We start from the raw sequence: 14466 nt of genomic DNA, 5'->3' as shown, positions 1-14466 counted from the left end.
AAAAAAGCTGAATTTTGTCAAATGCTTTTTCTGTGTTAATCAAGATGATCACATGGGTTTTTCCTTCATTCTGTTAATGTGATATATTACATTGATTGATTTTCATATATTGAACCATCCTTGCATTCCAAAAATAAATCCCCCTTTGTCATGATGTATATTCCTTTTAATATGCCACTGAATTTAATTTGTGAGTATTTTGTTGAGAATACTTGCATTAATGTTCATAAGGGATATTGTATTGTCAATTTCTTTTCTCATAGTGTCTTTGTCTGGCTTTCCTTACAAGGGCAATCCTGCCTCATAGAATGAATTAGGAAATGTTCTCATTTCTTCAACTTTTTGGAAAAATTTGAGGATGATTGGTATTAGTTCATCTTTAAGTTCTTGGCAGAATTAATCCATTAAACCAGAAGATTTGGGGCTTTTCTTTGTCAGGAGATTTTAACTTACAGATTCAATATCCTTACTTATTGTTCTATACAGATTTTCTATTTGTTTGTGATTTTTGTCTTGGTAGGTTTTGTGTTTCTGTGCATTGATTTTCACTCATTTGATAAGGAGGGAACCTCCATCATACCAAACAATTCTTATTCCATGGCCAGAGGTCTAACATGAAGGTTGTGCTACATTCTATGTATTTCAAACAAGCATTCAAAATATGTAAAATAGCCATTAGATGAGTTTGGGGGTCCACTGGGCCAATGAGGCATATAAAATACAATTCTCATTAGTTCTATAAGGCTCTGTTCTGACAGGTGGACTGCTGTGGCTTTCCACAAGGGGCTAGAAATTATTGTGAATTCAGATGTAGTATCCAAAATAATCCTAAAATCTGTGAGTATTTTCCTTTCCATACTGAACAGTTTTCCAAGTAAATGGCTGCAGGTGCTTTGGGGAATGCTAAAAGTAAGATTTATATAACATATTTATAATATTATGAAAAGGTGCTTGCTACAGCCTAAGAATAGCCTCACAAACCCTTTTTTCCATTAACCAAAAACCTTGCAGAGAAGACAGTGACTTTTCTAATTCATTCTATTGGTTTACACAGAGAGAGAGAGGCCAGAAATCTGATTGTTAAGAAATTCTTGCCCTATTGCCAGCATCCTAAGTTCCTGGGTTCCCTTTCTCAACGTGGCTTTGATGGCCTTGCTTGCTGCACCATAGCTATGCCAGTTTAGCTACATTACGAAAGAACCTCAGGCAAAAGCCTCTCAATTTTGCAAGATGCCGCCCAACTGGCTGCGTAGAGAAACCAAATTAACACTTTCCATTCCAGTTGGAGCAAAATATGTGTGACAAAACATAGGCACTAACCACCCTCTGCAGTGCCCAAATCAACCTGGCAAGGCTCAAACTTGCCCCTGTTGATCCAAGTTGTCTTTGATCCACTCAAAGTGGAGTGGAATGATATCTGACTAGGAGTTTCAACATGTGGTCTCTGGGCAAGATGGAACACCAGACAGTCACTCTGAGTGAAAGAAAAGATAGAAAAGGGAAAGGCAAGACAGAGGGAGAGAGAGAGGAAAGGGAAAGGAAGAAAATGCTGCTTGCAGTGAGGAAGGGGAGATGAGGAGCTCAGGGAGGATAGAGAAAGACCCACTCATCACAGCTCCACTGAATCACAAGTTCAGGAAGATGCTTACTAGTTGTGAAGGGATATTTTCCAGCATTTCCATCAGCTCTTAAGTTTCCCCCTTTGGGGAGAAAAGACTTCCCCCATCATGATCCTGCACTCCTTGCTCAATCCTGTCACCCACAGCTGTCAGCAAAGAGTGCAAGGTGAATTAATCCAAAGAGAATAGCAATTAACATCCTGTAGAACCAAATCCATTTTTTTTTTTGAGACAGGGTCTCACTCTGTCACCCAGGATGGAGTGCAAGTGGTACAATTATGTCTCACTGAAGCCTCAACTTCTTGTATATTTCACCACTTTGAGATTAACCAATCACTTTTGACTCCAATTTTCAGAAATCAGTTGAACAATTAGAATGTATCCCAGCTCCTGCAACAAGAACACTGAATCCAGAAACTCAGCAAGTTAACTCATAACAATAAATTCATCCTGATTAAAATGATCATCTTCTTTTTCTTGGTTAGGGGTTCTAGAAATCCTTTTCCACATACATTTCTCATATTTTAAGCCTGTCGCTTATTTGATGTGGAAGCCTTAACTTTCTAGATATGCCTTCCTAAGTGAACCACCCCTACAGCATGTTGGAGTCTTACTCTAGTTGTGTCTCCCAATGTCTGGTGTGGTGGGGTAAGGGAATTGGCTTACTCTTGCAAGGTGGCTCCCTTAAGCAAGGCAGAAACATTTTCATCAGACAAGGAGAAGGGAATGTTGCCAGGGGAATCTCAATAGGTCTGGGGTTGAAGGTACATTGAATCTTCAAAATCTTTGATATAGACCTTTTGAAAATCTTGGATCCCACTCTTTTCTGATCAGTATCCTACCTTTCACACATGAGACATAAGGAAACTATTAATTTAACTGATGTTGCAATTCAGCAATCCACAGGATCAAATACGGCTTTTGGGTTGGGGCTTTTTCAGTCATTGAGTGGCAAGAGATAAGTCTCTCTACACTTGGCCTTGCCTAGAGTAGGGTATTTAGACATTTGAACTTCATTTTCTTTCTTTAAGTTCTAGTGCTTAGTCCATTTTATGCTGCCATAACAGAGTACCACAGACTGTAATTTATAAAGGACATAAATTTATTTCTGAGAGTTCTGGAGGCTGGGAAGTCCAAAATCAAACTGCTGGCATCTGGTGAGGGCCTTCTTGCTGCATCCTCACATGGAAAAAGTGGAAGAGACCAAATTCACTCCAGCAAACTTTTTCCCCCCATCTTTGGAGACAGGAATCTCACTCTGTTGCCTAGCCTTGACTTCCTAGGCTCAGGTGATCCTCCCACCTTGGCCTCCCAAAGTGCTGGGATTATAAGCATGAGCCACTGCACCTCACCAATGCAATCTTTTTTAAAATAGCAGCATTAATCCATTTATGAGGGCAGAGGCCTCATGACATAGACACCTCCCATTAGACCCCAATCTCCCACACTGTTGCATTGGGGATTAAGTTTTCAATACATTAATTTTGGGAGACACATGCAGACCATTGCAAATACCAACAGATTTAGCCACCCCACTCCACAGTGCTTCATGCTGTTCTACAGTAACTCAGTACACCAAAACCAAAGTGCCCACATGGGCACTTCATTCCAAGTGACTCGAGTGATACTCAAATCATCTATTTTGTTATTGTATATCAATGAGTGCCAGGTTCTAATTCCTGAATAACTGGCCAGATGCTTACTGCTGTCAGTCCCAATAAAAGCAGGTATCCACTGCCATATTCCTCTTACTTCCTTCACCCCACTCCATGTACTAGTTTTCATACTTCTCAGCATTTCTATCTCAAAAATAGAAACTGGCAACGGCCACTTGAATCAAATAAGGCAATTATTGGCAGGACGTCAGAAAAAAACCTCATGGCACTAAAGGAAACCTAGAGATCCACATTCAGAAAATGGCTAGGACTAAAAGGCAGCCAAGTGGTCAGAATAATTTACCCCCACACAACGTCCTGGTTAGGGAGCTGATAATGCCCCCACTGAGAGCTGGCTGCAGCCACCAGCCCCGCTGCCAATGCCAGACCTCTGCCTTCCCTGGAGTGCATTCCAAACTCTTCCTGCTTCCATGTACCTCATTCCACATTCCAAGTATCACATGTATATGTGACTGGCCAAGCTTAGGGCACTTCTAGGGCCAATGGTAAAAAAATCTGGTATTTTTGGCTTTTGTAGTGTAGTTAGGTCTTGGTTTCCATTCAGAGTCACATATAGATTTGGATTTCCCCCAAACATAGAAAAGAATTTCAAATGTTGGGGGTGTAAAAAAGACAACTGCAAATACCTTCCACAAGCAACATAAGTGAGACTGAATCTATGCCAGAATAAAAAATTGTGGAAATTGCTTGGGGCTGCCAGAGCCTGGGGTGGTTTTCTGGCAAAGGCCTCATCTGCTTCTTGTCTCTCTCCTTGCAGGAAGATGTAATCTAGCTAGAATGCTAACTCCAAGCCTGAGTAAGACTGACAGCAGGTTCACACAGAGGAATAGTATTCAGCAATAATAAGAAATGAACTACCAAGCCACAAAAAAAACATAGAAAGACCTTAAATGCTTATTGTAAAGTTAAATGCTTATTGTTTTGTTATCCAAAAAGGCCACATAGTGTATGATTCCAACTCTAAATACTCTGGAAAAGGCAAAACAAGGGAGATAGAGAAAAGGTCAGTGGTTGCCAGGGTTTTGTGGGGAGGGAGGGAGGGATGAACAGGCAGGGCATGGGGGTGTTTCAGGGCAGGGAAGCACTTCTGTATGATACTGTAACAGAAGACACAAGGCGTTATGCATTTGTCAAAACCCATAAAACTGCAATTCAAAGAGTGAACTGTGATGTAAAACTATAGATGTCAGGTAATGATAATGTATCAGTATTCATTCCTTAATTTTAACACATGTACCACACTAAGCCAAGATGTTAATGATGAGGAAATGGTGGGAGGGAACTGTCTGTACTTCATGCTTTTCATGCTTTCTGTAACATTTTCTGTAAACATAAAACGAGTCTGAAAAATAAAATCTTAATTAAAAAAAATGACAGCAGGTTGGGGCTACTTGGGTTATGAATCACAGACCAAATGATCTGTGTTCAAATGATTGACCTATGAGCCATTGCTGTTCTCTCAAGCACCTTTTCACCCCGTAGTGATATCCAGAGCTCTCACAGAGTAAGCCATCGATGTTTCGTGGTCTTCATGAAACCTAGGAGGTCTCCATGGCAGATAGACACCTTTCCTACCAGTCTCCTTCCCACCCTCTTCCTCCTCTGCCCACCTGGCAGCCTTCTGCGCCTGTGGCCCTCAGTCCCCTGCAGAGGACATTGGCTTTGATAATCAGGCCAGTTTGAGCAAAATGTTCTTCAGAACCTTCTAGAATCGTTTCCCCCCAAATGTCCGTGTCAGAATCATCTATTGTGTGCTGGGTAGGAGGAGGCAGGGGGAAGAGTGGAGGTACGCGTTGTTTTTAAAACTAAATATCCAGTGCTTTCCTCAGAACTACACATTGGAGCCCTGGGCTGAGGTCCAGGAACTCTGTGCAGGAGCAGTGCCCAGGCTGTTCTTGTGCCACCAGGCTTCATTCAGCCTGCTCCCCCGACTTCCTGCCTATGTTTCTCCTTTGGAAAAATAAATAGTAAATGAGAGCTCCCAAAGTACAAATGGCCACCCTGGGTCATGATGGAAGCCTCCCACAGCCACTTTCTGAGCCAGATGACCTTTGAAAAAAAAGGAGCTTTCTTCACTCCTTTTCTTTCCACCTTCCCTACCAGTCCATGAGCCCCTGAATGAAATTAGCCACCTGAAAAACTCACCTAATCTGCGGGCGGAAGGTGACTTGAGTGGACTCAGAATGGTAGAGTTCATATGGTATCCAGAAGCAGAAAGAAAATCAGAAGGGGGCACCCGGATTTGAACCGGGGACCTCTTGATCTGCAGTCAAATGCTCTACCCCTGAGCTATACCCCCATAGCTTACCCACCTTCACAGCTGGTATTATTTCACCGTGTTGCAATGCTCGGGTGTCCTACAGTGCAAGGTGATCGTCGTTCACTCCCACTGAGCCCGCAAGAATCTGCTGGCTGCATCCCTCACACCCACGCCCTCTGATCTCATTACTCCTCAGGGCTGTTTCCTCCCTGTGGGACGATTCCTCAGCAGGCTCTTGCAGTCACTGCCTTTTCTTTCTTCTGTGTGAAATCGGTTATCGCTAACCCATCTGCTTCTTGTCCTGTGGGTTTATACCTTTTTAAACATTGCTTTCTTTTAATTAGAAATATATTCTTATTTTAAAAAGTGGTATAGTTAAGTAAAATCACTCACATAAACAAAATAAAATAGAGTAAAATAAAATAGATATAACACTTCTGTATTTTAGTAGGAAACAAGTTTTAGAAAAAAACTCTAACCATATCTCAAATTCCACAGCCTCAAATCGAACACATGCACTGTTATACATGGTTTTTGTTTGTTTGTTTTGTTTTGTTTTCTTTGAGACAGAGTCTCGCTCTGTCGCGCCTCCCAAGTAGCTTGGACTACAGGTGCATGCCACCACGCCCAGCTAATTTTTGAATTTTTAGTAGAGACGGGGTTTCCCGATGTTGTCCAGGTGGGTCTCAATCTCTTGACCTCGTGATCTGCCCGCCTTGGCCTCCCAAAGTGTTGGGATTACAGGAGTGAGCCACTGCACCCGGCCTGTTATACATAGTTTTAAAAAATTAATATTCTCAGATTAAATCCAGAATGGTCACAGTTACTAAGAATTGTTTTGCTTTTATTTTTTCATTTTTAATTGCATTTTTATTCTTTTATTTTTATTTACTTCCTTTACTTGTAACATTTCCCTCCTCAAGAAGGATTGTTCAAAATGTATAGTTTTCTTGTTTTTAAATTATATAATTTTGGCTGGGCGCGGTGGCTTATGCCTGTAATTCCAGCACTTTGGGAGGCCGAGGCGGGAGGATCACCTGAGATCAGCCCATTCGAGACCAGCCTGGCCAACATGATGAAACCATGTCTCTGCTAAAAACACAAAAAATTAGTCGAGAGTGGTGGCCGGCGCCTGTAATCCCAGCTCTTGGGAGGAGAATCCCAGCTCTGAGGCAGGAGAATCGCTTGAACCTGGAAGCAGACGTTGCAGTGAGCTGAGATCGCGCCACTGCACTCCAGCCTGGGCGACAGAGCGAAACTCCGTCTCAAAAGAAAGAAGGAAGGAAGGAAGGAAGGAAGGAAGGAAGGAAGGAAGGAAGGAAGGAAGGAAGGAAAGGAAGGAAGGAAGGAAGGAAAGAGAGAGAGAGAGAGAGAGAGAAATAAATAAATAAATTTCTTCCTTTACTATTTGTGTGTTAGTTTAAAAAATATTTAGCTGAAACATACAGTCTATATTAAGGCCTAGTAGACACATCCTTTTGGCTGTCAAGGCCCGAGACCCATGTCATTTCAAGATGAAGTAATGTCATGCTGCTTTGCTGAGCTGAGAAGTTGAATAGTAAAGTTGTGTTACTAACACTGTACTGCTAGGAAATGACTTTGAGTGCTGAAGAAAAAGAACCTCTGACCTGGAATTCTGAACCCAGGTAAACTGACAGCCAAACGTGCCGGCGACACAAAGCCGTCGCGGAAGTACGCCCCCTAGGCGCGGGTATTAGAGCGCAGCCTCCCTGAAGGAGCAGCGAGGGAGAGCGAAGGGGAGGCCGGGGACGCCCCGCGCCGCCGCAGCCTCCCGGTCCCCGGCGGGAGGCGCCCTTGGTCACTCGGTCCTTCCTCGCGACGCCCACGGGCATCTCCCTTGGCGCGCAGCCATGAGCGCTCCCGCCGCCGCCCACGGAGGCACAGGCGCCTCTTTGGTGAGCCCGGCTCTAGGCACCGCCGCTCAGCTCTGCGACAGCCCCGCGCGACCCCCGCCCGCCCTCGCCGCCGCACCCCGGGGAGCCACCGGTCCCGCGCCGGAGCCGCTGTCACAGCCCCCACCAGCTCCGGCTGCGGTTCCTGCCCCGCGTCCTTTGTTCCGGCTCCGCAGGGACGCTGGAAACCTGCGGCGGTCCCCTCTCCCCTGGGTTGGCAGCGCCCGCTCCCCTCCGGACGAAAAACGCGCAGGATCCCAGCCCGACTCCTTCCTTCCTTCCCCTCAGAGCCCTGCCTCTCTGCTGTGCCTCCAGGGAACCAACCACCTTCCCACTTGGGAGCCCGCGCCATTTGCCCCATAAGGGCGGCTCCCCCTCGCCTCAGGCAGAGCCCGGCCCAGGCGTGGGCGCCCCCGGAGGCCTCCCTGGCAGCTTGACCCAAACCCTCTCATCACTCGCTCTGCCGCCCAGGCTGGAGTGCAGCGTCAGGATCAGGGCTCACTGCAGCCTCGGCCTCCTGGATTCAAGCGATCCTCCCACCTCAGCCTCCTGAGTAGCTGAGACCATAGGTGCCGCACCACCGTGCCCAGCTAATTTTTGTAATATTTTTGCTGGAGATGAGATCTCACTATGTTGCCCTGGCTGATCTGGAACTCCTGGACTCAAACGATACTCCGTCCTTGGCTTCCCAAAGTGCTGGGATTACAGACGTGAGCCACCACGTTCATCCCCCCCATCACTTATTATTATTCCCTTGCTCAGTTTTCCTTTTCCTAACAGTCCTTATTAGGTCTGCATTATAGTAATACCGATTTTTGTTAATGATCCTCTCCCTCCCTGTGATTGAAGCCCCATGAAGCCAGACACTTCATCTGTCTTGTTCTATGTGCCCGATGCTTACTGAACAATCAAAAGTATTTGTTGAATAAATGGATGAATAAACAGTAAACAAAGAAAGAGATAAACATGTAGATAAACAAATTTAAATATAAATGTTATATGTAAAAATGATAAATAACTACACAGTTCATTTGGGTTTAAGAACATGTGGTGGTGAAGGGGGTATAATATACCAGGTAATAATACAAGAAATATGAGAGTTCTGAGAGAAGTTAAAATACTGCAAATTCCCTATCTTATTTACAAGTGAGAAAATACGTTATCAGAAAAATTAAGTACACACGTTAAAAAGTACTGGGTAACCACTGGAAAAAAATACATAACTTACAAACCAGTAGGGATGGGAGCAGATTTTTTTTTTTAAATAATTGATCCAAAACAGTAAGAAAGATGAAGAAGAAGGTATAGAAGGAGGAAGAAAAAAAACAGAAGGAAATGAAAAAGGCAAAATGATAGGAATAAGTTTAAATCTATTAGTAATCACAAAAAAAAATCAATGAATTGAACTCAAATATATCCACAGCTAGCCATTCATAAGGGATTTTCTCAAAACATAAAAATAAAGGTTTAAAATGAAGTCACTGAAAATGACTGACCAAGAAAAGATATCAGAAGAAATATTTATATCAGAAATAAAAATTTATTTATAGCAAAAAAATTCATGGAAACAGAGATTTTTACATTATAGTAAAAGAAAAAAATCCTTCAAGGTATTCAACCATGCTGTCTTGAACAAAATTTTTGCTGTTCACAGCAAAAATTGACAAAATTACTCAAAAAAATTATAAATCCCCAATCAGAGATTTCTATACAACTCTGTCAGAAACAGATCAAAGGTGAAAATATGAGTAAGGCTAAAGGATATTTTTAAAATTAAATACTCAAATTACCAAGAATATATATGTATAAATATGTTAAAAATCTCTCTTGCCCTCTAGAGAGGACAAGAAAGACAAGAGAGAGAGTGAGAGGCAACTATAATCAACAAATACAGCAAATATACTGTTAAAGCACTCAGAATAGTTACAAAAACTGAGCAAATACTAAGGTAGAAAATAAGTCTTTAAAATATTCTGCCAGGCACAGTCGTGCAACCCTGTAATCCTAACACTTTGGGAGGCCACGGCAGGAGGATCACTCGACCCCAGGGGTTTCAAACCAGCCTAGGCAACATGGCAAGACCCACAACAAAAACACAAAAGCTAGCTGGGCCTGGTGGCATTTGCCTGTAGACCCAGCTACTTGCGAGGCTGAGGTGGGAGGATCACTTGAGCCTAGGAGTTCCAGGCTGCAGTGAGCCATGATTGCACCACTGCACTCCTGCCTGGGCAACAGAGTAATGCCCTGTCTCAAAAAATAAAAATAAAAATAATTTTAAAATCTAAGGAATCACTATCATACTGATCACAATGCAGAAACATTAGAAAACGCTAATAAAATAATACTAAAATGCCACATATGTTCAGAAACACACTACCAAAAAATGACAATATAAACACAACAAAGCACTGTATATGAAAGATTTCTTTAATGTGACATTCAAATAGTTATGTTTGAAAACAAAATAATATTAATGAGCTGATCATTCAACATAAGACTATAGAAAAATAATAATAAAGCCTAAAAATACTAGGAAGGAAATTTAAAAGATACAAAGAGAAAAAAGATACAAATCAAGAAAACAACAGAGAAGAACACATCCAAGAGTTAGTTTTTGAAATAAATCATAAATTAGACAAAGCTCTGGCAAAACTGATCAAGAAAAATACAGAACCTATGAATAAAAAAAATACAGAACGTATGATACAAATACAGATACTGTAGAAATGCAAAATATCATGAGCTACCATGAACGAGTTTACAACAATTAGATATGTATAACTATGAAATAAATTGTGTTATACAATATCATCTTATGTACTCAGATAAAATGTATATCTTATAAATAAATTTAATAAGTGATAAAAATTTCATTGAAAATTGGACAAAACAAAGATGGCTTTATAGATAATTTCTACAAAACTTTTGTGAACAAATGCAAACCTGGGCTGGGTGCAGTAGCCCACACCTGTAATCCCTGCACTTTGGGAGGCCAAAGCAGGCAGATGGCTTGAGCCCAGGAGTTGAAGCCCAGTCTGGGCAACATAACGGGACCCTGTATCTACTAAAAATACAAAAAATTAGCTGGGCATGGTGGCGTATTGACCAATCGGAACTCAGCTGTCTTAATCAGAACTCAGGAAATTTCGAGCCTTCATTTGCATAAACAGACCTTATCGAGAACCTGGGCAGAAACTTTTGTTGTAAAACTCAGCCTTCCTTTTGGTCTCTGGAAGGCATCTTCATTTTATATCAGAGAGACTGTGCCTCCCTGCTTTGCAAACTGTTACTGGAATAAAATCTGTTTCCTCCAAAGTCCTTTTTCAGAGAACTTTCGTTCACACTTTCAAGAAACACATTATTTCTGTCTCTCCCAGATGATAGGAAAAGAACTACCCAGTGTATTTTGTAAGGCTGGTAACATCATCTCCAAAGTCAGACAAAGATTGTGCAAGAACATACAGATACAGATAAACTCCACTTACAAAATTAAATGTAAAAATTCTTTTTTTTTTTTTTTTTTTTTTTTTTTTTTTTTTGAGACAGAGTTTCGCTCCCTCTTACCCAGGCTGGAGTGCAATGGCGCGATCTCGGCTCATCGCAACCTCCGCCTCCTGGGTTCAGGCAATTCTTCTGCCTCAGCCTCCCGAGTAGCTGGATTACAGGCACGCCCCACCATGCCCAGCTAGTTTTTTGTATTTTTAGTAGAGACGGGGTTTCACCATGTTGACCAGGATGGTCTCAATCTCTTGACCTGGTGATCCACCCGCCTCGGCCTCCCAAAGTGCTGGGATTACAGGCGTGAGCCACCGCGCCCGGCCGTAAAAATTCTTAATAAATATTAGCAAATTAAACCTAACAATGTTTTTTAAAAAATAATTTATTATCAGGGAGGGTTTATTCTAGGAATACAAGGATGTTTCTTCACTAGGAAATCCATCCCATTAATATGTTACAGGAGAATAATTATAAGATCTCAATAAATGAGGATTTGGTAAAATTCAATATATATTTATGTTTTATTTTTTTAAAAAGGCTCATGGCAAATCAAGAATAGCAACAAATTTCCTTCATCTGATAAGTAGAATTCACCATGAACCAACAGCAAACATAATACATGAGAAGCTCTTAAATTCAAAAACAAGGATGCCCACAATCACTTATTCAACATTGAGCTAGAGATCCTAACCTCTACAATAAGAAAGATATATTATAAGAATAAGGATTGAAGATACCACGTGCCCTTTTTGCAGATATTACGATTGCCAACACTTAAAGTGTAAACAAATTATTAGAACTAACAACATCGTTCAGCAAGATTATTGCGTGCAAAATTGACCTACAACAATGAATATGATTCCTCATAAACCCACAGTAATCAACTAGACGATGAATTACAGTACAACTCCTACTAATAACAAAAACAAAAACCATAAGGTAACTAAAAAAAGTAATATATGTATAAACTCTTTGCAGACAAAATGATAAAACATTTCTGAAGGATATAAAGGAAACCTGAATTAATGGAGATGATACCATATTCACAGATGAGGAACTCAATATTATAAAGATGTCAATCCTCTCCAATTTTATTATTATGTTTGATGTAATTTAAGCAAAAGTTAAAAAAAGATTTTAGTAGAACATGATAAAAAACAATATAAAGAACAGCAGGGGTTTAAGACTTGCTGTGACAGTTTCAGATACGAAAAGAAGGCAGGACTTGTTCTACCAGATGACACAACTTATAGAGGGAATTAAACTGGTGAAGCATAGCAACAGACAGACAAACAAATGGAACAGAAAATGTGCCCCATGTACGCGTGGGAACTTGGCATTTGAAAAGGGTGAATGTATGTCCTGCTTTACTTGGGACAGTCCCAGTTTATGCTTGTTGTTCCAGCATAAATGTGAATAGCATTCCCTTTCACTCTTAAAAGTTTCAGGTTGGATAATTAGTATATGGTCTTCCTCTACATGATGAAAGTGATATTACAAACTAGTGAGGAAAATACTGAATTGTTCAACAAATGACATTGAAATAACTAGTTTTCCATACTAAAGTAACAACAACAAAAAACACCACCATACAGAAAGGCAGATTCTGGATGCATTATGTGGTGGGGGGGGGGGAACCTTCCAAATTAAACAACACAAATGGCAAAAATTATTTTAAAAAGATAAATCAATTTGTCTTCACAGAATAAAAAGTAAAATGTGATTTTTAAAATGAGTAATGGTTGTTTCTCAATGGTGAGAGGCAAGATATCATTTGCTGTATTTCACAAAATTTTCTTTACCTGGCTTAAAGATAGCTAGCTTGAACCATAGGTTAAATTTCCAAATCTGTTGATTTCATTTCATTTATTTCTACTAAGCTTAAGAATAATAACTTCTTAAACATTTATTTTTATTTTTTATTTATTTTGGAGACAGGGTCTCACTCTGTTGCCCAAGCTGGAGTGCAGTGACACAATCTTGGCTCACTGCAACCTTTACCTCCCAAGGTCCAAGTAATTTTCGTGCCTCAGCCTCCCAAGAAGCCGGGACTACATGGGTGCACCACCATGCCTGGCTAATTTTTGTATTTTTAGTAGAGATGAGGTTTCGCCATGTTACCCAGGCTGGTCTCAAACTCCTAACCTCAAGTGATCTGTCCGTCTCAGCCTCCCAAAGCGCTGGGATTACAGGTGTGAGCCAACCATGCAAAGAATCATAACTTAAAGGTTAGAAGGAATGGTAGCGAATGTTTGGGGACTGTGGCAGATAGTTATGAGTATTCCTATTAAATGAACCCAGAAATTAAATTTCTCACTAAAGACTGCTTTAAGCATTCACTCAGATAATACACTGACAAGTCCTTAAGTTCAGAGACATGAATATTCCAACATGGGAGACACTAGTAAATGGATTTCTAGTCCACTCTTTGGCTCTGGGAGGTATTTCTTTAGATTCATTTGTAGCATTGAAATTTGGTTTCAAAATATGCCCAGTAACACACCATTGATTCTTTTCTACACCATGGATGAAGAAAATCATCAAGCAGAGAATAAGCTAGACACTCAACTATCAAATTGTGTGCACCACAGATGCAAACAACAACAATAACTTCTTAACCAAACAACAACAAAGCATGGTACTGAAGCCCTGGTGTGATAAATTCTGGGTATTCAGAATGCACGTATGCCTGAGATGTTCTTCTTGAGCCATGCCTCTGTATGTCACAGAAATGGTCCTTATCAGCCTTTTGAAGACATCTTTTCATCTCCTCTCTCACTTCAAACACTTGTGCAAGCACTCTCAGTGACACAGAATTTTTTTGGTGCCTCTTCCCTAAACAGAAACCTCTGTGGCAGGTGGCTCGGGCCACTTAGCCCACCAGCCCACATTACTGCCCTGGATCTCATGCCTCCAAGTAACCCAGGTGTGGAGTGGTCAGGGGTGTGTAAGCAGGTGAGTGTGGGGTCTGGCCACTGTGTACAGCCAGGTACATCAGCTGCTATGGCAGCGGGCAGCTCCAGGCACCAGTACAGGCACCAACTCTGGCTCCATGAAAGGCTGTGCTAGACCGGATGTATGGCAAGCAGCTTCCGCTGTGGGCACTGGTGTATGGACAGGGGAAGTGACATGGCACCCAAAAGCTTGGAGATGCCATAAACCACAGAGCACCGAAGAGGGTGTTACAGTCCTGGCTCTGGGAACCCCTAGGTCTGGGCTCCCTTAAGGGCCACAGCTCTTCTTTCCTGTTGCCTGCTACCTGGAGAGCTGGAAGGCATGTTTCAATGCTGTTTGTGTTACAGCTCTTTCAATCCTGTCATTTGGTGGATCCCCAGTTCTTGTCCCATGTCCAGGAAGATTGAGGTACATGGACAACTGGAGGGTGAGCAAGGTGGAGAGGAGCTTCATTGAGGAGAACAGCTCATTGGAGACCGGAAGTGCGTAGCTCCTTCCTATAGCTGGTAGGCTGGCAATCTGTCTGAGTCTGGCTGAATCTGGGG

The 14466-nt window shown here is 41.7% G+C and overlaps 1 non-coding gene across 1 annotated transcript; it reads right to left on the bottom strand.

The window, feature by feature from the left end:
* Positions 1-5522: 5522 nt before the first annotated feature.
* Positions 5523-5594, bottom strand: TRNAC-GCA. The gene has a single exon. It is a non-coding gene; the product is annotated as a tRNA-Cys (tRNA).
* Between the last annotated feature and the right edge of the window lie 8872 nt (positions 5595-14466).

Source organism: Cebus imitator, unplaced genomic scaffold (genome assembly GCF_001604975.1).
Source record: "Cebus imitator isolate Cc_AM_T3 unplaced genomic scaffold, Cebus_imitator-1.0 Scaffold20, whole genome shotgun sequence".
NCBI lineage: Eukaryota > Metazoa > Chordata > Mammalia > Primates > Cebidae > Cebus > Cebus imitator.
The sequence above is the reverse complement of the archived record's forward strand: the minus strand, read 5'-3'. Positions and strand labels throughout refer to the sequence as shown.